This window comes from Bubalus kerabau, chromosome 3 (assembly GCF_029407905.1).
Source record: "Bubalus kerabau isolate K-KA32 ecotype Philippines breed swamp buffalo chromosome 3, PCC_UOA_SB_1v2, whole genome shotgun sequence".
In the NCBI taxonomy this organism is placed as follows: Eukaryota; Metazoa; Chordata; class Mammalia; order Artiodactyla; family Bovidae; genus Bubalus; species Bubalus kerabau.
Window position 1 is genome coordinate 120,020,768 of NC_073626.1, and position 25,797 is coordinate 120,046,564.

General features: G+C 37.8%; 1 long non-coding RNA gene across 1 annotated transcript in view; it reads left to right on the plus strand.

Moving 5' to 3' along the window:
- Nucleotides 1–12,613, plus strand: part of LOC129646528 (uncharacterized) — a 287,290-nt gene extending 274,677 nt beyond the window's left edge. Inside the window, exon 4 of the long non-coding RNA XR_008712004.1 lies at nt 11,678–12,613. This is a non-coding gene — a long non-coding RNA (uncharacterized LOC129646528). The remainder of the gene's footprint in view (nt 1–11,677) is intronic.
- Nucleotides 12,614–25,797: the final 13,184 nt, after the last annotated feature.

Sequence of the window (25,797 nt, forward strand, 5' to 3'; positions counted from 1 at the left end):
AAAAGAAACAAAGAGAAATTTCAAACAAGAGTATATGCAGACAACAAATAAGCACACTAGAAAATCTTCAACATGATTAGTATGAGTTAAATGCTAATTAAAACCACAATAAAATAACACCATATAGCTATCAGTATGGCTAAAATAAAAATAGAGGCAATGTCAAATGCTGGTAAGGATGTGGAGGAACTGTATCATTGCTGGTGGGAATGTTAAAAGGTATAGCCACACTTTTTGTCAGTTCCTTAAAAACAAAAAGCCCCTTGTGACCCACAATTGTCTCCTGGACCTTTGTCCTGGGCACATCACAACTATGTTCACATACAATGTACATGCAACTGTTCTAGCAGCTGTATCCACGATAACCCCTAACTGGAAACAACTCAATATTTTTCAATGAATGAAGGATTTAACGGTGGTGGCTCCATATCCTGAGTCAGAAGCAGTTAGAAGAAATGGATGTGCAACCCCTTAGATGAATCTCCTGGGAATTATACTTCATCATATAAGTCAATCCCTGAAGGATATATACTAGATGATTCTATTTGCATAACATTTTTTAAATGACAAAATTTTGGAAATGGAGAGCAGATGAGCACTTCTGGGAATAACAGCGGGGAAAGAAGAGGTGGGTGTGGTGATAAATGGTCAGCATGAAGGATACTTGTGTCAGTGGAATTGTTTTATATTTTGATTGACTATATGAACCTACACATGATGAAACTGCACAGACCTAAATACACAAACACACCAACACACACACACACACTCAAGCACAAGTAAAATAGGAAATCCAAGTAAGGTCAGTGAATTACAACAATGTCAGCATACTGGTTATGATATTGTTCTATAGTTTTGCAAGATGTTACATGGCAAGAATTGGTTAAAGGGGACATGGGATCTTTCCGTGTTATTTCTTTCAATTACACGTGACTCTACAAATATCTCTGAATAAAGAGTTTAATTTTAAAAATCACTCTAAATGTTGTAGTACGTATATATTTTTTTTAATTTTAAAAATGGAGGATAATTACTTTACAATATTGTGATGGTTTCTGCCATACATCGATATGAATCAACCATAGGTATACACATGTCACCTCTACCTTGTCTTTTTAGTGCATGTATGTATGTATTTCTGTTGGTTGCACACCTAGGAGTGTAATTACTGGGTTTTAGGGTTCACGTATGTTCAGCTCTATTGGATACTGCAAAGCAATTTTGCAAAGTGGCTATGCCAAATTAAATTCAAAAGCGGGTGAATGTTTGATGTAGGGGAAAGGAGTACTCTTAAGGAAGGGGTCTCTTTGAAGCTTTGTCTGCATACTTCTTACTTCTTTCTATTCTCCAGTGACTAGTTTTAAATTTATCAACAGACTGGGTAGTTTCAAACTATGTTTTACTTGGACCCCCACAGACCCTTTGCAATCTTCTTTCAACCCTCTATAATCCTTTGTGCCTTAATAAACTGAAGTATAGAGAATACCTTAAACAGGGGCCCCAAACTACAGCCTCCAGGCCAAATTCAGACCTGTCTTCTATTTTTAAAAATATATGATTTGGGAGAATGGCATTGAAACATATATAATATCATATAAGAAACGAATCACCAGTCCAGGTTAGATGCAGGATACAGGATGCTTGGGGCTGGTGCACTGGGATGACCCAGAGTGATGGTATGGGGAGGGAGGAGGGAAGGGGGTTCAGGATGGGGAACACGTGTACACCCGTGGCGGATTCATGTTGATGTATGGTAAAATCAATACAATATTGTAAAATAATTAGCCTCCAAATAAAATTAAAAAAATGTATATATATATATTTGTATAGGAACACAGGCACACCCATTTATTTACATATTGTCAATGGCTGCTTTAACTATGCAGTGATTGAGAATTGTGGCGGAAACTTTAGGAGCAGCAGACTCTAAATATTTACTATTTGGCCCTTTACGGAAAAAGTTTGCCTACCTCTTTCTTAAAACATCGCAAAGATCTATCATGGAACATATAAATAGAATTTTATAGTAAATACACACTTTTTTCTAATACTCTTAGGAATTAAATGCAAACATATATTGATAAAGCAAATGGAAATGGTAGAACATACCTAAGCAAAAAAAAAAACAAACACACAACTTGTTAGCAAATTCCTAACATACTCAACTTTCTTGGAACTGCATTCAAGGCCTATTTGAGGCACTATTTGTCTGCTAATCTAAGGCAGTGGAAGCACAGAGCATGTATAATGTATAATGGATGCTTCAGGAGGGTGCTGATGAAAAATACATGGAACCAAACGGTCAACCTCGAGCAGCTGTTGAAATGCACTGCAGCTATTGTGCACAGCTGATAAATAAGTGCTGATAACTAGAACAATATTGGTTTAATGTGTATGCAGCATGTTCAGAGGGGATCATATTTTACAGAAAATTCTGAATATATCTCTTTTTCTTGCTAAGATCTAAACATATATCTGCTGTTTAATTCAGTTTGTTTAACTTTTTTCCCTGTTTCTTATAGAATACTACTTAAAAAAAAAAAACCCAAACAGGCCTTTCAAAATAGGCTTTTCACTATAAGCTATGGATTTAACTGAGTCTATTTTTATCTGCTTAAAAAATACAGTAAAGATAGATTTATATGATTTATAAGCTCTATGAATTCCATCTTAAAATGAAAATTATGAAAGCCAAACATATCAGTAATCTATTACTGTGTAACTACCTCAAAACTCTGTGGCTTGAAACAATCATTTATTACTTTACATCAGTGAAGTCTGGTGGGGCAGTTCAGGGCTGGGGGTCAGCAGATCTGAGCTGGGTTTGCATGCATCTGCTGTCATGTCTAAACAGATTAGTGGGTAGACCTGATGCCAAGAAAGGAGTGCAAAACAGCCTAGAGTGATATTAGTGAACTATTTTGTTTTGGTAAGAGTCTTGTTTATTGCTATTTCTTTTCTTATTTAAATGTTTCAAACAAGGGACTGTTCAGTTATATTTTGTCAGAGATTACCTGTTATCCAATGCATATTTCATACTTTTATGATTATTGGAAAGCATATTGTTGACTTTGGTTTGAAGATCTGGAAAAACAAACCTCCTGCTTAGTATCCTGGATCTTGAATCTCATAACTTCAGTCACCAGGTTCACTCCTTGAGTGAGCAAACTCCACAAGCATAAATCTACGGCCAAGCAAGGTTAACTCTCTCCATTCACTCTGGGAACTTAGTAAGTGAAAACAAATTAGTTAAACAAATTATTGTGCTTATAAGTCAATGTAACAAGCAATGTATTTTACTAGTTTATTTCATTTTTTTCATAAACATGACACAAGAGTTGGATAAATGGTTTATATGAAATGATAGCTAGGTTGACTGAATATTTTGTTATTGCCAGACCTTGTCTAAATCTAAAAATCTTTAACTGGAAGATATTAAGACCTTTTGATTGGGTCAGTTGGTTTGCTTGTTTTTTCTCTTTTTTTCCTGAACCATTCTTCAATGTGTTGAATCTGATGGGAGGATAGAAGATAGGAGAGAAGGCAAGTTCATTTCTGTTAAAAAAAGAGAGACCTCAGTGGGCATCTGTTTATATTTTCTTCCTGTATCATTTGGACATGTTTGAAATATGCAATGAGTCTATCCAGCATCTGGATGCTACTTTAAAATAAGTGCCATGAAGACTTCATAAATAGCAGAATCACTGAACTTTTTTCCCCCTAAAACAGCAAGAGGCTAACCAGTAACCATGTACAGCCCTCAGACAATAGGCAGCCTTGACAGAACAGAACAGTTTACACTTCAAGTACTTTTAGCCTATCGTTTCTTACAAGGACCTTGCAGTGAGCAAGAACTTTCAAAAGAAAAAGAAAAAAAAAACTAAGATTATTGCAGGTTGCTATGTATTAATAATAATTTCTTTTGATTATTAAAGAAAGGGGATTCTCACTCTTGGGGGAACTTAGGTTTCTTTGGAAGCCATGATGGCTGCACATGGAATCCAGTTCTTCTTTGGAAGATTATAAACTAGAGATCCTCCCACAGGTTCCGTTACCCAGCACACACCGTATTTTAAAGAAGATTCTCATAAACAATTAGTATTTCTACTTTGTTGAAAAATCTGAATATCTACTTCTGGGCAAGCAACATATCTGTATTTCTATATCGCACAATTGTCTGGATCCCTGTAGCGGCACCTTGATTTTGTCACACTCCTGTGACATTAGACCCTGTTGGCCTGGAGACAGTGTCACTCATTTACCTTCTCTGCCTAGTCCCTGGAGACTTGTGTATCTGAATCATTTGTGTCACTATCAGACTGTTGTTCTTTCTCATTCCTTTCATCCAGGGCAAATACCATGAGGGGCATGGCATTGCAGAACTCAAATGAGTGGCTTCAGCCTTGGAGCCCATAGTCTCCAATAATGCCATGCCAAGGCTATGAACTTGCCTGATGCCTGATCCCAGCTCAGAGCCTGGATCTAACTTGAAGTGTCCCCAACTACTCTGACTCTCCTGGGATCTCTCAACCCACTCTGTACTTGCAGTTTGATTTATATACTTTGCCTTTAGACTCATGGAACCAAAATGAATCCAAATATGGAAGAAAACTGAGGTGTAGAGATCCTGAGGATGTTCCTGACATGGCCAAGTTCTGAGTGGGGAAGTTAGGCGGTAAGCTTTATTGGTCAATAATCAGTTCCTATCGATTACTTTTCGTTTTAAGATCTTTAATGGCAGGTAGTGAACATTTGTACTTTCTTTTTTCTGCCCCAGGTTTAGCCTACAGCTAGTAACAAGGGACCTTACTGTACAGCCTGTGGTCCAAGATCCAGCAGCATTGGCAAAATCTGAGAGCTTGTTAGAAATAAAGACCCTCTGGTTCCTCTCCAGACCTCTTGAATCAGAATCTGTATTTCAACAAGACCCCTAAGGTGATTCATACAATGCTCATTAGAGTTTGAGAGGCACTGCTGTTTACACAGAGAACTCTCAAATAAAAATGGAACATAATATAGGTTGATTACAAAACAATGTAGCTAAATATTCTATGCTTTCATTACAAGTATTTCATGGAGTTCCCTCCTGGCTTCAACACAGAGGAGTATGTGATTTTTCTGTTTTATTCATTGAGCTCCTCCTAAGATTTTGTTTGAAGAGAGGGTTGCAGAGGTTAAAAAAAGTCCATAACAAAGCAAATCACTTTTTATACCTTAATCTGAGTAGAGAAAATAGAGGAATAAGGTGGAATTCTTTTAGGCAAAGTTCTGTAGAGTAAGATGGTAAATTTGAATGATACATTGATGGATATTGAGAGGCACAGCTGGTCACCGTGTGGAATTGAAATTATAACTTTAATCTGAAGGAGCTTGCATTATTGTGGTTGTTGTGACATATTTTCTAGAATGATGGGCATTTCTCTTTCTTCTTCCCTTTAGTTGTCTCCCAGCTTTCCTTCTTTTCTTCTCCCTTGCTGTATTTTTGTTGCTGTTGCCCATATCTATACTTGAATCTCAATATCCCACATGTTTCACTGATTTGTTTCATTTTCATTGATTTCCAAGATTATCTGGTCTGTCAGCACAGAAAAGCATGACTATTTTTGGTTAGAAGTGGGATGCATACCTGAGATGAGAGTTAAATGCCGTTTTGTACAGAAGAAAGGTTGGAGCTAGGTACACCCCGCCTCTCCATCCTACCTTACTCACACAACACACTCGGAATTAAAAAGGTTGCTTGTACTCTCTGATACCATTTGAGAGAGCTTTGAACTGCCTGGAAGATCCATTAGGGTGACATTTACTCACAAGGTTAGGCACAAAAGAAACAGGATCTTGATATTAATAGGTTGGTTTTTATCCATGTTAAAGTATTCCGGAAACTGAAGTGATCATGGCTAAGCATTCTGGGTACATCCGAATGACTAGGTGAGGATTTCCAAAAATACATCTTTTATTGTGTGTGGTATTAATAGAACACAGCATTGTACATGACATTCCAATATTTTTCATAACATTTATGGGTATTCAGATGCAGCTTATTGAAAGAAATTACCTTTTTTCAGATTATAAGAAAAATAAAATATGAAGCTTTAGGTAGAATATTAAATATTGAATTTGTATAAATATTCACATGAAATGTATTAACTTAATAAATTTCCTTTCAAGAACATAATGCTTTATATCAGGTATTTATGTTTGAAATAGCTGCTAGTGATTTTTGAGGAAGACTGTTTAATGATGATCTCTTTCAGTTCTTTATCATCACAAGTAGATGGTATCAGATATCAGGAGTATGTGTATCACTACTTTCTCCAATTGACTACAACTCTTTTTCTTGCCATTGACCGAAATTTAGTTTCTTTAAATTATACATCAAGGGACTTGTTTCTCTAGTTCTAATGATTTTGATTTGTTCTTTTCTTCCAAGTGAAAATATAATGTTGAATGCATTATGTGATAATGCATGCATATGGATTTTTGTTGATTTTTTTAATATCAGCTATTTTAAAATAATGATGAAAATTTTATCAAGTACACACAGATACTGTTCTACCAGTATTAAAAATTCTCATTCAGGAGACCAATAAAATCCTTATTAAGCATTTTTGATGAGTCTTCCCCACTTCAGTTTTTCAAAGTTGAGTTATTGTTTTGAATCCATAAGTTTTGTCAGTAAATAATGTAATTTTATATGATTTTTGCAATATTTGACTAAATTTATTCTGGTGGTCAAAAATGTGAGAGGAGTAAAGCCACTTTTTTTCTTAGCTTTACTGAGGTATGACAGACAAATAAAAATTGCATTTAAAAAACGTATTTAGATTATACTATATAATATTTTAGATTGATATTTTAGGTTGTACTATATGATATTTTAACAGTATACATTATGTTTTATATACATATATTATAAAAATGATTACCACAATTAAATGACAAGTTAATAAATCCACCACTCACATAGTTACCTTTTTGCAATATTTTGTGGTGAGAATACAAGATCTACTTTCTTAGCAAATTTCAAGTACATGATGGTTGTGGTTTAGTTGCTAAGTCGTGTCTGACTGCTGTGACCTCATGGACTGTAGCACACCAGGCTCCTCTGTTCATGAGATTTTCCAGGCAAGAGTACTGAAGTGGGTTCCCATTTCCTTCTGCAGGGATCTTGCCGACCCAGGGATCAAACCCAGGCCTCCTGCATTGCAGGCAGACTCCTGCATTGCAGGCTGATTCTTTACCCAATTATCTATGTGGTATTATTAACTATTATTACCAGTTTGAGGCCTCCCTGGTAGATCAGAAGGTAAAGAATCCACTTGCAATGCGGGAGACTGGGCTGGATCCCTGGGTTGGGAAGATCCCCTGGAGGCAGGCATTCAACCCACTCCTGTATTCTTACCTGGAGAATCCCCATAAACAGAGGAGCCTGGATGGCTACAGTCTATGGGGTCGCACTCAAGTGACTTAGCACGCTTAGATCCGTAGAATTTGTGTATCTATCACTAGAAATATTTACCCTTTGACCAACACCTTGCTGTTTTCTCACCCCTGCCAACCCCCAGCCCTTGGCAAGCCATCTGGTTCTATGAGTCTGAAATTTGTAGATTTCAAGTATAAGCGAGATCATAGCATTTGTCTTCTCTGTTTGGCTTATGGGCTTCCCTGGTGTCGAGAGAGTCAAGAATCTGCCTGCAATGCAGGAGACCGTGTTTCATCCCTGGGGTGGGAAGAACCCCTGGAGAAAGGAATGGTAACCCACTCCAGTATTCTTTCTGGAAAATTCCATGGACAGAGGAGCCTGGAGGGCTATACTCCACGGGGTCTCCAAAGAGTCTGACTTTATCACTTAGCATAATGTCCTTCAGTTTCACTCATGTTTCACAAATAGCAGGATTTCCTTCCTTTTTGTGATTGAATAATACTCTGTTGTACATATAAACTACAGCTTTTTAATCTATTTATCTGTTGAAAAATGCTCAAGCTGTTTCCATATTGTAAATAATGTTGTGGTGAACATGACAGTGAAGCTATATCTTTGAGGACTAATTTCATTTTCTTTGCATATATACCCAGAAGTGCAATTGCTAATGGCACCCCACTCCAGTACTCTTGCCTGGAAAATCCCATGGATGGAGGAGCCTGGTAGGCTGCAGTCCATGGGGTCGCTAAGAGTCGGACACGACTGAGCGACTTCACTTTCACTTTTCACTTTCATGCATTGGAGAAGGAAATGGCAACCCACTCCAGTGTTCTTGCCTGGAGAATCCCAGGGACGGGGGAGCCTGGTGGGCTGCCATCTATGGGGTCGCACAGAGTCGGACAGGACTGACGCGACTTAGCAGCAGCAACAGCATGATAGTTCTATTTTTAATTTTTTGAAGCAAGTTACTTTTTGAAACCAAAATTTAAAAATGCTTTGGATTTAGTGATAATGGTGTGCTCTTACAACTATTAATAGTTTCTTGAGCTCCACCTAATAATATTGTAAAAAAAAACAAAAGATATTTTATAGAAAACCATACAGGAAAATATTGATTAATATTTTGTCCTTGACCCCACTTACGTTTCAAATATTTTCCTGTCTTGGGACTAGGTGCTAGTGCAATTTGTGGCAATTTGTTTAGTAACTTTCTGTGCAAATATGTCTTAAGTATTAAAGAAAAGGTGTATCAAAGCACAGAAGTAGAAATTTGAGACAATCCTCATGTTGTCTAATTATTCAGGTCAGCTTTTTTCATGCTGAATTATTTGTTTTTCTTGTAAATATGATAGCTTCAGCTTTAATAAAAAAAAATTCCATTTTGGTGAGAAAGCAAATGTTAAGTAAAAATTAAGTCCAGTAAATATCAAGTTCTCCAGGGAGATGCGGATCTTTATAGTTTCACAAAATTGATTTTCTGGTTGTTGGCCTATTATGTTTAATTTTATTTAATAATGAAAAAAATTTAAATTTTATAAAATGTGACTTTTATTTTTTCTTTTCAGCATTCATTTATTTTTTAAACACATCTTTTTAAAACATTTTCATCACTTTTTAGTTTATAATTCAGTGGCATTAAGTGTATTCACAGTTCTGTGTAACATCACCATTATTCAATTCCAGAACTTTTTAAAATGTGACTTTTAAGTGTTCAAGACCCACAGTTTCTTAAATAAACCAACTGAAACTAGTTAGGTTCAATTATATTTATTGGAAATAAAAATTTGTTAAACAAACAATAATTATGGAATTTCCTGAGACTTAGACTGATTTTAAACATCAAAATGTAAGATATAAATAACTCAAGAGTTAGAAATCTTGAAAACTAACATTTAAAAAAAAGTCAGTATCTAATAAGAAAAAGTGATAACAAGAGCAACCATATGTAACTTCTAGATTAGTGAGAAATCATGGAAGTAAAGCATTAAAGAAATAACAGGAAATGATTTCTATACACTAGCAAAAAGGAGAGCCTTATTCTTATAAATAAATTATAGACCAATTAGGGTTATTCCAAAGGAAGATGCGAGGTATTATCCCCATTAATCATTTACTGAGGTAATAATTACTGAATTCAAAATGTTATACACAAATGGTATTCAAACATCATTTCAGGTCCTCAAATTTTGGAATGGCTGAAAACATGGCTTTAAATTTTTATTATACTTTACAGATTTAGGCATCAATATGTCTCAGCTGAACTGTATCTCATTTGTTGCCATTGGCTGAGTAACTTTGGCTTGGTGGTGAAGTGACGGAGCCGAGTTTGGGACCACCTGGATGCTCCACCACAGAGCTGTCATGTGATCTTGGGTCAATTTCTCTGTGCCCCAATTTCCTTATCTGTAAAATGATGGTAGTGGCAATGACTACTATTAATACATGTTGACTGACATGAGGAATAAATGAGTTTACACATTTATTTCACTTTCAACCAATGCCTAACATAGAATAGGTACTCAGTATTATTCACTTTTATTACTACTAAAACTAATATAGTAATAGTAGTGCATGAAAAAGAGACCCATGATCAAAAGACAGGTATTGAATTAAAGGAATTCCTTAGCCATCAGTAGTTAGGACTCATACTTTCAGTGAAGGGGACCAAGGTTCAATCACTGGTTGGGGAACTAAGATCCTACAAGTCACACAGTGGGGCCAAAAAAAAAATTAGGGTGCAATCTATAATTTCTTAATTATAGAATTTTCATGTGTTGATAATATAGTCACTACGTCGCTGTGATCCCATGGCCTGTAGCCCACCAGGCTCCTCTATCCATGGGATTTCCCAGGCAAGAATATTAGAGGGAGTTGCCATTTCCTTCTCCAGGAGATCTTTCTGACACTGGGATTGAACCTGCATCTCCTGCATTGCAGGCAGATTCTTTACCTACTGAGCCACCATAGCTCTTTTTTTAAAAAAAAATTAAATTTATTTATTTTTAATTGAAAGATAATTGCTTTATGGTATTGAGTTGGTTTCTGCCAAACATCAACATGAATCAGTCATAGGTATACCTATGCCCCCTCTGTCTTGAACATTCCTCCCTCCTCTACTATAGCTCTTATGCTCTGCTATGCTAAGTCACTTCAGTCGTGTCCGACTCTGTGCGACCCCATAGACGGCAGCCCACCAGGTTCCCCCGTCCCTGGGATTCTCCAGGCAAGAACACTGGAGTGGGTTGCCATTTCCTTCTCCAATGCATGAAAGTGAAAAGTGAAAGTGAAGTCGCTCAGTCGTGTCCTAGCGACCCCATGGATTGCAGCCCAACAGGCTCCTCCGTCCATGGGACTTTCCAGGCAAGAGTACTGGAGTGGAGTGCCATTGCTCTTAATAAACCTTTAATATACATTGTATAATCTATAAGGGGTCTTAAAAGGCTCAATGGTAAAGAATCCACCTCCCAATGCAGGACACAGGAAACTCACATTCTATCTCTGGGTCAGGAAAATCTCCTGGAGGAGGAAATGACAACCCATTCCATTTTTCTTGCCTGGAAAATCCCATGAACAGAGGAGCCTGGTGGGCTGCAGTCTGTGGGGTCACAAAGAGTCGGACATGGCTGAGCACACACACACACTCATACACACACAATCTCTAAGGTAAGGGCATAGTTTATAGTGTTTGCTAAATTTATATAACCATAGAACACTGATTTGGCCCAGAAATCCTGAGGGGACACTGCCCTGCAAAACAGCCAGCTAGTGGCATCTGCAGGACTAAAGGAGCCTCTGCAACATTGTTTCATTAAGCAGATCCTTCCTGAAGCTCAGTCCAGCTCTGATCCACATACCTCCATGTCTGGAACCATAGCCTTGTGCTCTTTGTCAAGGCAGGTTTAGCAGATGGTAAATCATGGTAGACATATAATACGCTTATCGATCATGCTAACTAATTTTGTATCATCTAACACATTAACTCAGTCCCAGATTTTTCTTGGTTCTTTGAAGACGTCTGCCAGTGAGAACATTTGGAACATTTGTTCCTTCAGACACTTTTTGGGTTACATGTGAATATTTCCATCCTATTTGAATGTGTTTTCAAAATAAAGCGTGATCAGAAGCTGCTTGAAATGTTTGACCAGAGTCCAAAATTCTCTTAGACGGCTTTGTGAAATGTCATCCATGCCCAGGTCCCTGATGTATTCATAATGTCCCTGCTCTATCTTTGTTTCCCACACCTTTATTTTTCAGACATCCATTGCATTCTTCTCTCCAGGAAGAAGTACAACCAATATTAAACACTGAGATAGTCTCCCTGGGGACCTGCTAATAGCTGCATAGCCTGTGGGACAAGTTCTGCCGTGTCTAACAGCCGTGGTCAGGAGGCAAATGACAGAAGCTTCCTGATCATATCCAGAGGAGCAGAGAGGGCTGCATTCACTGTAGCTTGTGTCCTGGCATCCAATCCTTGTTAATACCAAGTACTCTTAAAGGGAAAATGAAATTCTTTTCTCCCAAATACCATCAATTCCCAGGAGTAGGGCATAGCAACTAATCCCTATATGAACGTGTATCTCATTACTGGGCTTCCCAGATGGCTCAGTTGTAATGAATCCACCTGCCAATGCAGGAGACATGAGTTTGATCCCTGGGTCGGGTCAGGAAGATCCCCTGGAGGAGGGCACGGCAACCTACTCCAGTATTCTTGCCTGGGAAATCCCATGGACAGAGGAGCCTGGTGGGCTACCATCCATGGGGTCACAAAGAGTTGGACACGACTGAGTGACTGAGCACATCTCATTGTCACAGTGCTCAGAAACATTACATTTGAGCTTCTCACTCAGTCAGTGGCCTGGCAAGAGAACTGTCTTTCCCCCCACCCCCACCTTGGTTTGGGAACAATTATCTGAATTTGGGTGCACATAGGTTGGTTGGACAAGCTCCTGGAGATAAAAGCACCACAGACCATACACAGCAAATGATTATTTTTAAAGCAACAATTTGTGCAGTAAAATATGCAGGCTCATAAGGGCACATAAACCTGGTTCTGAATAAGCTCCAGCATTTATTTGCAGTATCCTTGAACAAGTTTTATTAACCCCTTAAAGCCTTATTTCTCTCAAATGTAAAATCACCCATTGTCAGGATTGAAAGAAATAATGCATGTAAAATCCTTAACAAACGTCTGAACACAGTGAAAGTTCAATAAATGTTATTACTACACTATAACTATCTACTAGAGTTTTATTTTTTTATAAAATCACCATGACTTCTCCACCAGAAAATGATTATCAGTGAATGCCTTCTGAATTCTCTCTATTGCAGCAATAGCATTTCAGGACATGTGTTTTCTGGAAGGTTAGTTTCTCAACCTCTGGCCACTTCCTGCTCAGAGAATCGCCTGCTCTCATGGTCCCATTCTGCATTCAGTAAACTCTCCACATTTGCTCTCTGTTTTTGCACACTTCTTGCAAAATGAGCTTCCTCCTGTGGGTGAGCTTTGTCCTATTCTTTCTTGCCTTCATAACTGCACAGGGCTCTTTCCATTGTACCAACAGTTTTGCAGAAAATAAAAGCTTGAGGGAAGGGAGAGGGAGAATAAAACCTCTTAAAGGAGGCTTCCTTGAGAAGGTGCTTGCTTCCAAGAGCTTCAAGGCCATAGTGAATTCGAGGAGACTTGACACATTCAGAAAACTACCACTGTGATTTGGGCACAGCCAAGAACAGTTTTGCGGAGGAGGCAAGAGTTAAAGAACTGATAGAATCTGGCTAACTGGAGAAGTGAGAGGGAAGAAGGGAAGGGCGCTGAGGAGTAATAGTTCTATAGAGTATTGGGAAAAGTCTTGGACTGGAAACTTTAATATCCAGGTTTGATTCATTGTTTATCTTTTCTAACAGTGCAATCTCAGGCAAAATATTTAAAAATTCTAAGCCTTAGTTAATCAATGGTGTAAATGTGGGCTGGTTAACTTATATGTAGAGTACATCAAGTGAAATGCTGGACTGGATGAAGCACAAGATGGAATCAGATTTCTGGGAGAAATATCAATAACCTCAGATATGCAGATGACACCACCCTTATGGCAGAAAGCGAAGAAGAACTAAAGAACCTCTTCATGAAAGTGAAAGAAGACAGTGAAAAAGTTGGCTTAAAACTCAACATTCAGAAAATTAAGATCATGGCATCCAGTCCCATCACTTCATGGCAAATAGATGGGGAAACAGTGGAAACAGAGACAGACTTTATTTTTTTGGTCTCCAAAATCACTGCAGATGGTGACTGCAGCCATGAAATTAAAAGATGCTTGCTCCTTGGAAGAAAAGTTATGACCAATCTAGACAGCATATTAAAAATCAGAGACATTAATTTGCCAACAAAGATCTGTCTAGTCAAAGCTATGGGTTTTCAGTTGTCATGTATGGATATGAGAGTTGGACTATAAAGAAAACTGAGTGCTAAAGAATTGATACTTTTGAACTGTGGTGTTGGAGAAGACTCTTGAGAGTCCCTTGGACTGAAAGGAGATCCAACCAGTCCATTCTAGAGGATATCAGCCCTGGGATTTCTTTGGAAGGAATGATGCTAAAGCTGAAACTCCAGTACTTTGGTCACCTCATGCAAAGAGTTGACTCATTGGAAAAGACTCTGATGCTGGGAGGGATTGGGGGCAGGAGGAAAACAGGACAACAGAGGATGAGATGGCTGGATGGCATCACTGACTCAATGGACGTGAGTTTGAGTGAACTCTGGGAGATGGTGATGGACAGGTAAGGCTGGCATGCTGCAGTCCATGGGGTCTCAAAGAGTTGGACACTACTGAGTGGCTGACCTGAACTGATGTGGAACTCAGAAAACTTCTGTGAGAAGGTATTTAATAGACATTAGTTGAACTGAATTTTATAGATGAGAGTTTGGAAGACATATTTATTTGTAAGTTTTAATTTTGATATTATTGATTGTGCCAAGCTGTGAGTGCTTGAAAATGTAGTAGAATCTGGATATAAAATAAGCATCAATTCCAACCCATAATATTAAGCAATTTTCAGGTGTCTACTATGTCCTGGCAAGCTCAAGAACACAGCATTTTGTCCTGTTTCTTACATCTGATTTATATGAAGACTATTTAAAGGCATTTTCCAGAAACCTACTATTCCTGATAGACTTCTGCATATATAATTATTTGCATTTAAAATTATGTTAACATTTTTCTGAGGACCATAACACACTACTTTTTAAAAGTCCAATTTGTTTATAATTTGGGGAAAAAACGTAACGAAAGAGTGAAAAATCACAAATAACCTTTTTTTCTGCTTCACATTTTCCTTCATGATGTATCCTTTGAAAAGGTCATTATTAATTGCTTGATATTATTCTAAAGTATAGACGTTGTGTAATTTGTTTTGCTGTTCTTTGAATGGTGAACGTTTAGTTCACACCATTTTCACTGTTGTAATTAAACCTGTAGTGAATATCTTTGGGTAAAAATCAGTATCCATAGTGACTCTACTTATTTGAACTTTTAAAGACTATATATCCTATATTTATAGGTATAAAACACCAACTTGACCCTCAGTTTGTTGAAAAGAAGTCTTTTCTGTTCATAAAAAGTACCGTTTTCCTTACATGCTTGCAGAACTGGTTCATTTGTATTGGCAACCTAAATGGGACCTAATAAACCAAATATGGCATTTCCTTAGGAAAATTTTATCGATTTTGCTGAAAAGATTTTACACACTGAAGAAAAAAATACATCATAAGACCAAAGGATGTTAGCTAAGTTTGGGAAGAATTAATTTTTAGATATTTAATTCTAGAATTTAATTAGATTGCCTTGAAGATAGATTTAGTCAATGCTCTCAGATTGGGTGTTCATGAGACAAAAAGGATTTTCCTAAGAACTGATGAGCATGCTGATGTCTTTAATTAAGATGTTTTTTTTTTTCCCTGAATGTGTCTAGCATTCTTGGAAAATAGTTGAAAAGTCTTAGGAATATAAAATAATGAATGAATATAAGATTTTGATCATGAATCAGGAAGAATTAATGTTTCTTTTAAATAGTTATCAGGTACTTTGTATAGGGTTATATATTTTTAATCTCTATCTTGATTACGAAAAGTTAAGGATATTTGTAACAAATGAATTGGTTGTGCAATCTTATCCAGAAGACTTCCCTGGTGGCTCAGATGGTAAAGCGTCTGCCTACAGTGCGGGAGACCTGGGTTCGATCCCTGGGTTGGGAAGATCTTCTAGAGAAGGAAACGGCTACCCACTCCAGTACTCTTGCCTGGAAAATCTCATGGACGGAAAAGCCTGGTAGGCTACAGTCCGTGGGGTTGCAAAGAGTCGGACACGACTGAATGACTTCACCTTTCACCTTATTCAGATTATTAGGCTCATCAGGTGAAGCTAATGGTAAAGAATCCACCTGCCAAAGCAGGAGGCGTAAAAGAGATGCGAGTTTGATCCCTGGGTCAGGAAGCTCCCCTGGAGTAAGAAATGACAACCTACTCCAGTATTCTTGCCTGGAAAGTTCCATGGACAGAATAACCTGGTGGGCTATAGTCAGTGTGCCACAAGGAGTCAGACACGACTGAGAATTAACATGGATTAATAAATTATTTATTCAGTGTATTTTTTATTTAATAGGAGCTATCATATCAGATGGAGAAGGCAGTGGCACCCCACTCCAGTACTCTTGCCTGGAAAGTCCCATGGACGGAGAAGCCTGGAAGGCTGCAGTCCATGGGGTCGCTGAGGGTTGGACACGACTGAGCGACTTCACTTTTACTTTTCACTTTCATGCATTGGAGAAGGAAATGGCAACCCACTCCAGTGTTCTTGTCTGGAGAATCCCAGGGACGGGGGAACCTGGTGGGCTGCCGTCTATGGGGTCGCACAGAGTCGGACACGACTGAAGCGACTTAGTAGTAGTATCATATCAGAAATTCTTTATTCTTACATGGTGATGTATTATATAATTTTATTCCCAAAGCTAATTTGCCATTTTAAACCACATTTGTATGTGTGTCCTGTCATTTCAGTTGTGTCCAACTCTTTGTGACCCTTTGACCGTAGCCATATCCTCCTACAAGGGATCTTCTCCACCCAGGGATCTGACCCATGTCTCCTGTGTCTCCTGCACTTCTGGTGTATTCTTTACAGCTGAGCCTCTGGAGAAGTTCAGACTATGTTTATGAAATGTTAAAAGTCCCTAGCAGGGGCTGTGAAATGAACCATTACAGTTAGGTTAGCATTGATCAACTAACCAAAGTACTCTTATTTTCTTATAATTGCATAACAGTAGCCACAATGGTAAGCGCACACACACACACACACACACACACACGTAACTGCAAAATAATAACCTTTGGACCAACATCATTTAGTATTAAAAATGTCTTTTGATTTCAGAGGGTAAGGGAAATAATGTTTATATACACATGATCATTTTCTAGAATTCCTAGATACAAATACTTTGCATTTCAATAAATTCTTTTTTTCATATAAAATTTAATAGAAGCTGTCTTAAATATAAGGTAAAATTGGTTGCCTTCCAAAAACAATTAATTATGTTAAAAATATCTAGTTAAATACAGTTACTGGCACACAGAGTTACAGCTGCAGCATTGAACACACGTGGATGTGGCTTTGTGTTAGGGTACGGCCACTGAAACTACAACTTGAGGGGGAGAAATAGTTTCCTTTCTTTGGAAATATGTTATCTTTACTTAACAAAGGCTTATCGATCATTGACTGTGTGCCCAGGTGCCATGCTAAGCCCTGGGGATACAGACGTGAGTCATACATATGTGATCCTGATATTCCAGAGCCTAGGTTCTGGTAAATAGTAAGATGCTATGCTATGCTAAGTCACTTCAGTCGTGTCTGACTCTGTGCGACCCCATAGACGGCAGTCCACCAGGCTCCGCCGTCCCTGGGATTCTCCAGGCAAGAATACTGGAGTGCGTTGCCATTTCCTTCTCCAATGCATGAAAGAGAAAAGTGAAAGTGAAGTCGCTCAGTTGGGTCCGACTCTTAGTGACCCCGTGGACTGCAGCCTACCAGGCTACTCTGTCCATGGATTTTCCAGGCAAGAGTACTGGAGTGGGGTGCCATTGCCTTCAGTTACACTGCTAATACAAGAAAGAGTAGACAGCTCCTATTTTCCAGGTCATTTAGTCTCTAGCAGGTCATTTGGTTTCTAGACCTGTATCTCAGTAGTAAAATGGGAATGCAGGAGGACAGAGTACATGGAAATATGAGGATTGAATGAGATGTTTTATGTCTGAGGCACAGTGATTGATCTATTAAGGGCACTCAGTAAATGTTGGCCAATGTGATGATGTCACGTGATGCTGTTATTTTGAACCTGGATTTCTGCATAAGTGCTCTGGGGTGAGTGCCATGTGAGATACTTAGTGCACAGAGAGGGGCAGAATATATTCTTGCCTTTGAATAACGAGAGGGCTGGAAATAGGAGGAGGCTTTTGCTGTAATACACTTATTAGTGCAGGCAGAACATCACACCTGGGAAAAGATTCATACTCATCTGGGGAATACAGCCACAGCAGCTAAGAGGAAACAATAAAGACCTGCTGAAAGCAGAACAGCACACATTGACTAGAATGGTCCTGTGTGAAGGGTAGGAAACTAAATGGTATCAGCCTGCTTGAAATTGCTGAGGTAACTAAAGAAAGTCAGCTTTTTTTGGAATCCAAGAAATGGGCAGAGGGCAGAGAGGGAAAGGGCAGTGGATAGTGGAAGTGAGGGATGCTGAAATATATGGAAAACAAAGGAGATACAAGAGTTCAAAGAAGAAAGACTCAGAATTCAGAATGGTGGTTTGCTCAGAAGAGGGTATGACATAGGCAGGGATGGAAGAGAAGGACTTACTTGCTTTTATGCTCTTAGGAACCAGTAAAAGGAAATTGAAGCTTATAAAGATAAGGGACTGGCCCAAATCTCTCACCAAGTTTAGATATCTTATATCAGACAAGATGAGATTTATCAAAATGAGGAACATAATGGAATAAACCAGCAGAAGACATTCTTGCTAATTCTGACTTTAAAAGATTAGAGCATTCACTCATTACTCTCTCTCTTTATATATATATCTATATCTATATCTATATCTATATCTATATCTATATATATATATATATATATCTGCTTTTTAATATGCTGTTTAGGTTGGTCATAGCTTTTCTTCCAAGGACCAAGTGCCTTTTAATTTCATGGCTGCAGTCACCATCTGCAGTGATTTTGGAGCCCAGAAAAATAAAATCTGTTACTGTTTCCATTGTTTCCCCATATCTTTGCCATGAAGTGATGGGACTGGATGCCATGATCTTAGTTTTCTGAATGTTGAGTTTTAAGCCAGCTTTTTCATTCTCCTCTTTCACTTTCATCAAGAGGATCTTTAGCTCTTCTTTGCTTTCTGCCATAAGGGTAGTGTCATCTGCATATCTAAGGTGATTTTTATTTCTCCTGGCAATCTTGATTCCATCTTCTGCTTCATCCAGTACATCATTTTCACTTGATGTACTCTGCATAGAAGTTAAATAAGCCGAGTGACAATAAACAACATTGATGTACTTCTCTCCGGAATTGGAACCAGTCTGTTGTTCCATGTCCAATTCTAACTGTTGCTTCTTGACCTACATACAGATTTCTCAAGAGACAGGTCAGGTGATCTGGTATTCTCATCTCGTGAAGAATTTTCCACAGTGTGCTGTGATCCACAGAGTCAAAGACTTTCACATAGTCAATAAATCAGAAGTAGGTGTTTTCTGGAACTCTCTTGCTTTTTAAATGATCAAACGGATGTTGGCAATTTGATCTCTGGTTTCATTGCCTTTTCAAAATCTAGCTTGACAATCTGGAAGTTCATGGTTCAAGTACTATTAAAGCCTGGCTTGGAGAATTTTGAGCATTATTTTACTAGCATGTGAGATGAGCGCAATTGTGCAGTAGTTTGAACATTCTTTGGCATTGCCTTTCTTTGGGGTTGGAATGAAAACTGACCTTTTCCAGTCCTGAATTTTCCAAATTTGCTGACATATTTAGTGCAGCACTTTCACAGCATCATCTTTTAGGATTTGAAAGAGCTCAACTGGAATTTCATCACCTCCAATAGCTTTGTGCGTAGTGATGCTTCCTAAGGCCCACTTGACTTCACATTCCAGGATGTCGGGCTCTAGGTGAGTGATCACATCATTGTGGTTATCTGGGTCATGAAGATCTTTTTGTATAGTTCTTCTGTGTATTCTTGCAACCTCTTCTTAATATATTCTGCTTATGTTAGGTCCATACTATTTCTGTCTTTTATTGAGCCCATCTTTGCATGGAATGTTCCCTTGGTATCTCTAATTTTCTTGAAGAGATCTCCTCTAGTCTTTCCCATTCTATTGTTTTCCTCTATTTCTTCGCATTGATCACTGAAGATTTTCTTATCTCTGCTTGCTTTTCTTTGGAACCTTTGCATTGAAATGGTATATCTTTCCTTTTCTCCTTTGCCTTTCACTTCTCTTCTTTTTTAAGCTCTTTGTTCCTAGTATAGAGATTTCCTAGGGCTTCCCTGGTAGCTCAGTTGATAAAGGATCTGCCTGCCATGCAGGAGACTCCAGTTCAACTCCTGGGTTGGGAAGATCTCCTGGAGGAGGGCATGGCAACCCACTCCAGCATTCTTGCCTGGAGAACCCCAATGGACAGAGCAGCCTGGCAAGCTTCAGTCCTAGGGGTTGCAAAGAGTCAGACATGACTGATTGACTAAGCACATAGAGATTCCCACTAGAAAGTTTAGGAATTCTCTCATGCCTACTGAGCACATCATGCCTAGTTCTGTGACAGCAGTGAATGAAAAAATGTTGGCGGCTCTTTAAATGGAATGGCATAATAGGCATGACTTTTGGGGAAGCTGAAGCTAACATTGATATTCTGGTTGAATCAACATTTATTGATGCACCTTGTCCAGTTTTTGCAAAAGAAAGGTAAAAAGATCATGGGTATAGAGAAACTGTAGTTCAGGTTTCCTTCAAAATGTTCAAAACTAGCGATAGAGTGGCTCAAGGTTTGGGTCATGAAAAGGAAAACCTTCCCTTTGGGTTTTCTCAAGTAAATCATAGGCAGGTGATGTTGGTCACTGGAGAGGGTTAGTTTTATAACTAAATGGCCTACTTTGTGTAGAGAAGTTTTCTATCAGAGCTTTTGTGAAGCTTTGTAGGTCTTTAAAAAAAAATATGTGTTTCTAGATCAAATGGTAATCAGATAATTTGGGAGAATAATAATTAGTTAATCTCATTTTTTAAAGTTTTATTTTTATTGTTGAAATTATAGAAATATTTAAAAATAGATGTGTAAAATTCTTCACGGGTTATTATGCGTATACCTTTGCTATACATTTTTGTTGCTCCATAACACACCACTAGCATAACACCTTTGTCGTGCTTGTATCTGAACAGGCATTGAATCATTATTTTACTCTAGGTCCATTAATTCAGAACTCTTTAAAGAGTGCCTGTAAGAATTCAACTACATTCAACTCATCTTATCTACCTTTGTGTTTGCCACTCCAGTTGATTAAAGTTTTCTTTTATATCTGAAGGGAACAAATATCTGTAAATATTGCTCTAGCTCTGGAAAACCATTTGTAAGCATTTTAAAACATGTAATCTTTCTTCTCCTTATTCACTCACTGCCCATAATCTTAGGAAATATCATCCATGAAAAACTTATTTCTTAGAAAACTCCAGCTATGATAAAATAACGACTTTGGACATATCACAGTTTGATAACTAAGATATAGAATGTTCTTTTACAAGGAACTGTGAAGGGAGATTTTGTTCTCTGTAAAATATCCCAAAAGAATAGACTTGGCCTCAGGTGTTGGTGTTGGATGTCATCAGTGATAGGTCATTAAAAGATGAAGCCAGAAACGATCAACTCAAAAGAATTAGGTAATTTGGCAGCTGGATGATTAACAGTGGATAAGCATCTTGGGTGTCAAGATATATTAAGGGTTGTTGGGTGAAGTAGATGAAGTCACCATTTTAGTGGTTTCCCTATTAGCTGAGAAGCAAATACCAACTCTCTCTGTGTGTGTATGTGTGTGTGTGATACGCAGTTTTTTTTTTTTTTTTTACCTTTTCTCTTTTCAAAAATTCATATTGTCATTTGATAAGTTCTTCCCCTGTTTGGGCAGGACTAATCTTGATATCCCTTGCATCAGTATCATTCAGTGAAAACAGAAACCATACAGATATTTTTTAAAAGATAATTTTTTATAAGGACACTGGTTAAAGAAACGTTGAAAGACTAGCTCTTAAATTCTACCAGACTGATGCCTGCAGAAAACAGCTACCACCTCTGTGATCAAGAAGGTAGATAGGGGAAGGTTTGGTGTTATTAGAAGCAAGAAGCTTGGAGGAAGGAGTCATGAAGTTGAGATCCGAATCTCTGCAGGAAAGAGGTTTTGTTCAGTTGGTGGTACTAAATTGTAATAGAAACTCAAAGAAGGAACATTGTAGAACTGGTACCTGGACTTCTAAGCAGATGCATTGCCACCATTTCACCTGTCTCTGAAGGGGCCCAATGAAGCTGGCTTGAGATGAGCTACAGAAAGGGAAGAACTGAAGCCAGCTGTTACCATCATAGCAAAGGGTCATTGTTAGAGTGACACCTGAGGGAACAATAAGCAAAAATGGAAGAAGCAAGTCTCTTATTTCTCCTCCAGCCTTCTGGCCTCTTAGTACCCTTGGCAGAGTCTGACATGGAAATGACTGGCAAAGGAGAGAAGATTTGCTGAATCCCAGCCTCAGCATAACCAAGCAGGTATAGAATGGTGGGTGTTGATCTGAGAGACAATAGGTTAATTACAGCAAAAATCTTTTCACTAAGTTTTACTATTACAAAGTATTTCTTATAGAAGTATGTGAGGCCTCTAGCACCATGAATGAACATATATATAAAAGTGGTGTGTCTAAGAATAGGATGAGTGGTAAACTATAAACTAGGATAATGGAAATGATTTAAGGAGGAAACAAATCTCTCTCTCAACCCATGATGGCTCAAAAAATTTGTTTAGTCCTTCAGAGATATCACCTCATTTAATAATCCTAATAGCCTTTTGTAAGGATGTAGGGTTAGTGCCTTATTACAAATGGAAAAAAATAAAAAAAAGCATGCTCAGAGGATTTAAGTAATGTCAGCATGCCAGGTTAAGACAATAGGATGGACTTGTGTGTGTGTGTGTGTGTGTGTGTGTTCCTGAAAGAGAGCCTCAATATTTATCATTTTAGGCAATTAGGTGGAAGCTGTAAGTAGTTAAAACAAGATAAAGAGAGGACTTCTGGGGGAGAAGTGAGGATAGATCTGACATCTCCTGCCTTTATGGAATAAAAGCTTGTCATCCTGCAGATCAGTTCCTGTGCTGATAATTCAAAATAAATTTCCTGAAATGAGGTCTCCTATAATAATGCTCTATCACTGTGGAACTTTTCTGTTGTCAGTCAAACTTCTGCCAGTGTTCATACAATCCCGTATTCTCTAAAGAGTCAACTCCCACTCAGAATTTCTGACTCATCTCTTGTCACCTGCTCTTTTGAAGAGTTTTCTAGCTCCCCTCCTTTTGTCCAAACTTTTGAGACTGTTAGGCACACTCGTCTATGTTTTTAAGCTTTTGAAAATTTCCGTTATGGCATAAATTAGTCTATTTCTACTCAAAATGGAGAGATGAGAGCAGAAACTATCCATTGGTTATTGGCGGATTTCTAGATGCTAATAGAAACCTGACATACAGCAGGCACTTAGTCAATATTTGTTGACTCCATTGACAGAATTGAAGGATTTATGAGGAACCCTGGTCAAGTTCCTAAATATTTTAATTACCCTATTGAACACATCCTAGGAAAAAATGGCTAAATCAGGCTTACATTTTGTGGGAGTGTAATATACACTTGCCTGTATGATGAACTTTGATGGCAACAGAAGTTCCATGGTATTAAAATGTTTATCTCTGCCATATTCACAACTCCCTGCCACTTAATTATTTGGGTTAAGTTTTTGAAAGCCCTGATAAAATTCCAACAAATCACAGAAGAAATCAAAAAAGAAATCAAAATTTGCATAGAAACGAATGAAAATGAAAACACAACAACCCAAAACCTGTGGGACACTGTAAAAGCAGTCCTAAGGGGAAAGTTCATAGCAATACAGGCACACCTCAAGAAACAAGAAAAAAGTCAAATAAATAACCTAACTCTACATCTAAAGCAATTAGAAAAGGAAGAAATGAAGAACCCCAGGGTTAGTAGAAGGAAAGAAATCTTAAAAATTAGAGCAGAAATAAATGCAAAAGAAACAAAAGAGACCATAGCAAAAATCAACAAAACCAAAAGCTGGTTCTTTGAAAGGATAAATAAAATTGACAAACCATTAGCCAGACTCATCAAGAAACAAAGGGAGAAAAATCAAATCAATAAAATTAGAAATGAAAATGGAGAGATCACAACAGACAACACAGAAATACAAAGGATCATAAGAGACTACTATCAACAATTATATGCCAATAAAATGGACAACGAGGAAGAAATGGACAAATTCTTAGAAAAGTACAACTTTCCAAAACTCGACCAGGAAGAAATAGAAAATCTTAACAGACCCATCACAAGCACGGAAATTGAAACTGTAATCAGAAATCTTCCAGCAAACAAAAGCCCAGGTCCAGACGGCTTCACAGCTGAATTCTACCAAAAATTTAGAGAAGAGCTAACACCTATCCTGCTCAAACTCTTCCAGAAAATTTCAGAGGATGGTAAACTTCCAAACTCATTCTATGAGGCCACCATCACCCTAATACCAAAACCTGACAAAGATCCCACAAAAAAAGAAAACTACAGGCCAATATCACTGATGAACATAGATGCAAAAATCCTTAACAAAATTCTAGCAATCAGAATCCAACAACACATTAAAAAGATCATACACCATGACCAAGTGGGCTTTATCCCAGGGATGCAAGGATTCTTCAATATCCGCAAATCAATCAATGTAATACACCACATTAACAAATTGAAAAACAAAAACCATATGATTATCTCAATAGATGCAGAGAAAGCCTTTGACAAAATTCAACATCCATTTATGATAAAAACTCTCCAGAAAGCAGGAATAGAAGGAACATACCTCAACATAATAAAAGCTATATATGACAAACCCACAGCAAACATTATCCTCAATGGTGAAAAATTGAAAGCATTTCCTCTAAAGTCAGGAACAAGACAAGGGTGCCCACTTTCACCATTACTATTCAACATAGTTTTGGAGGTTTTGGCCACATCAATCAGAACAGAAAAAGAAATAAAAGGAATCCAAATTGGAAAAGAAGAAGTAAAACTCTCACTATTTGCAGATGACATGATCCTCTACATAGAAAACCCTAAAGACTCTACCAGAAAATTACTAGAACTAATCAATGACTATAGTAAAGTTGCAGGATATAAAATCAACACCCAGAAATCCCTTGCATTCCTATACACTAATAATGAGAAAACAGAAAGAGAAATTAAGGAAACAATTCCATTCACCATTGCAATGGAAAGAATAAAATACTTAGGAATATATCTACCTAAAGAAACTAAAGACCTATATATAGAAAACTATAAAACACTGGTGAAAGAAATCAAAGAGGACACTAACAGATGAAGAAATATACCATGTTCATGGATTGGAAGAATCAATATAGTGAAAATGAGTATACTACCCAAAGCAATCTATAGATTCAATGCAATCCCTATCAAGCTACCAACAGCATTCTTCACAGAGCTAGAACAAATAATTTCCCAATTTGTATGGAAATACAAAAAACCTCGAATAGCCAAAGCGATCTTGAGAAAGAAGAATGGAACTGGAGGAATCAACCTACCTGACTTCAGGCTCTACTACAAAGCCATAGTTATCAAGACAGTGTGGTACTGGCACAAAGACAGAAATATAGATCAATGGAACAAAATAGAAAGCCCAGAGATAAATCCACGCACATATGGACACCTTATCTTTGACAAAGGAGGCAAGAATATACAATGGATTAAAGACAATCTCTTTAACAAGTGGTGCTGGGAAATCTGGTCAACCACTTGTAAAAGAATGAAACTAGAACACTTTCTAACACCATACACAAAAATAAACTCAAAATGGATTAAAGATCTAAACGTAAGACCAGAAACTATAAAACTCCTAGAGGAGAACATAGGCAAAACACTCTCTGACATACATCACAGCAGGATCCTCTATGACCCACCTCCCAGAATATTGGAAATAAAAGCAAAAATAAACAAATGGGACCTAATTAAACTTAAAAGCTTCTGCACATCA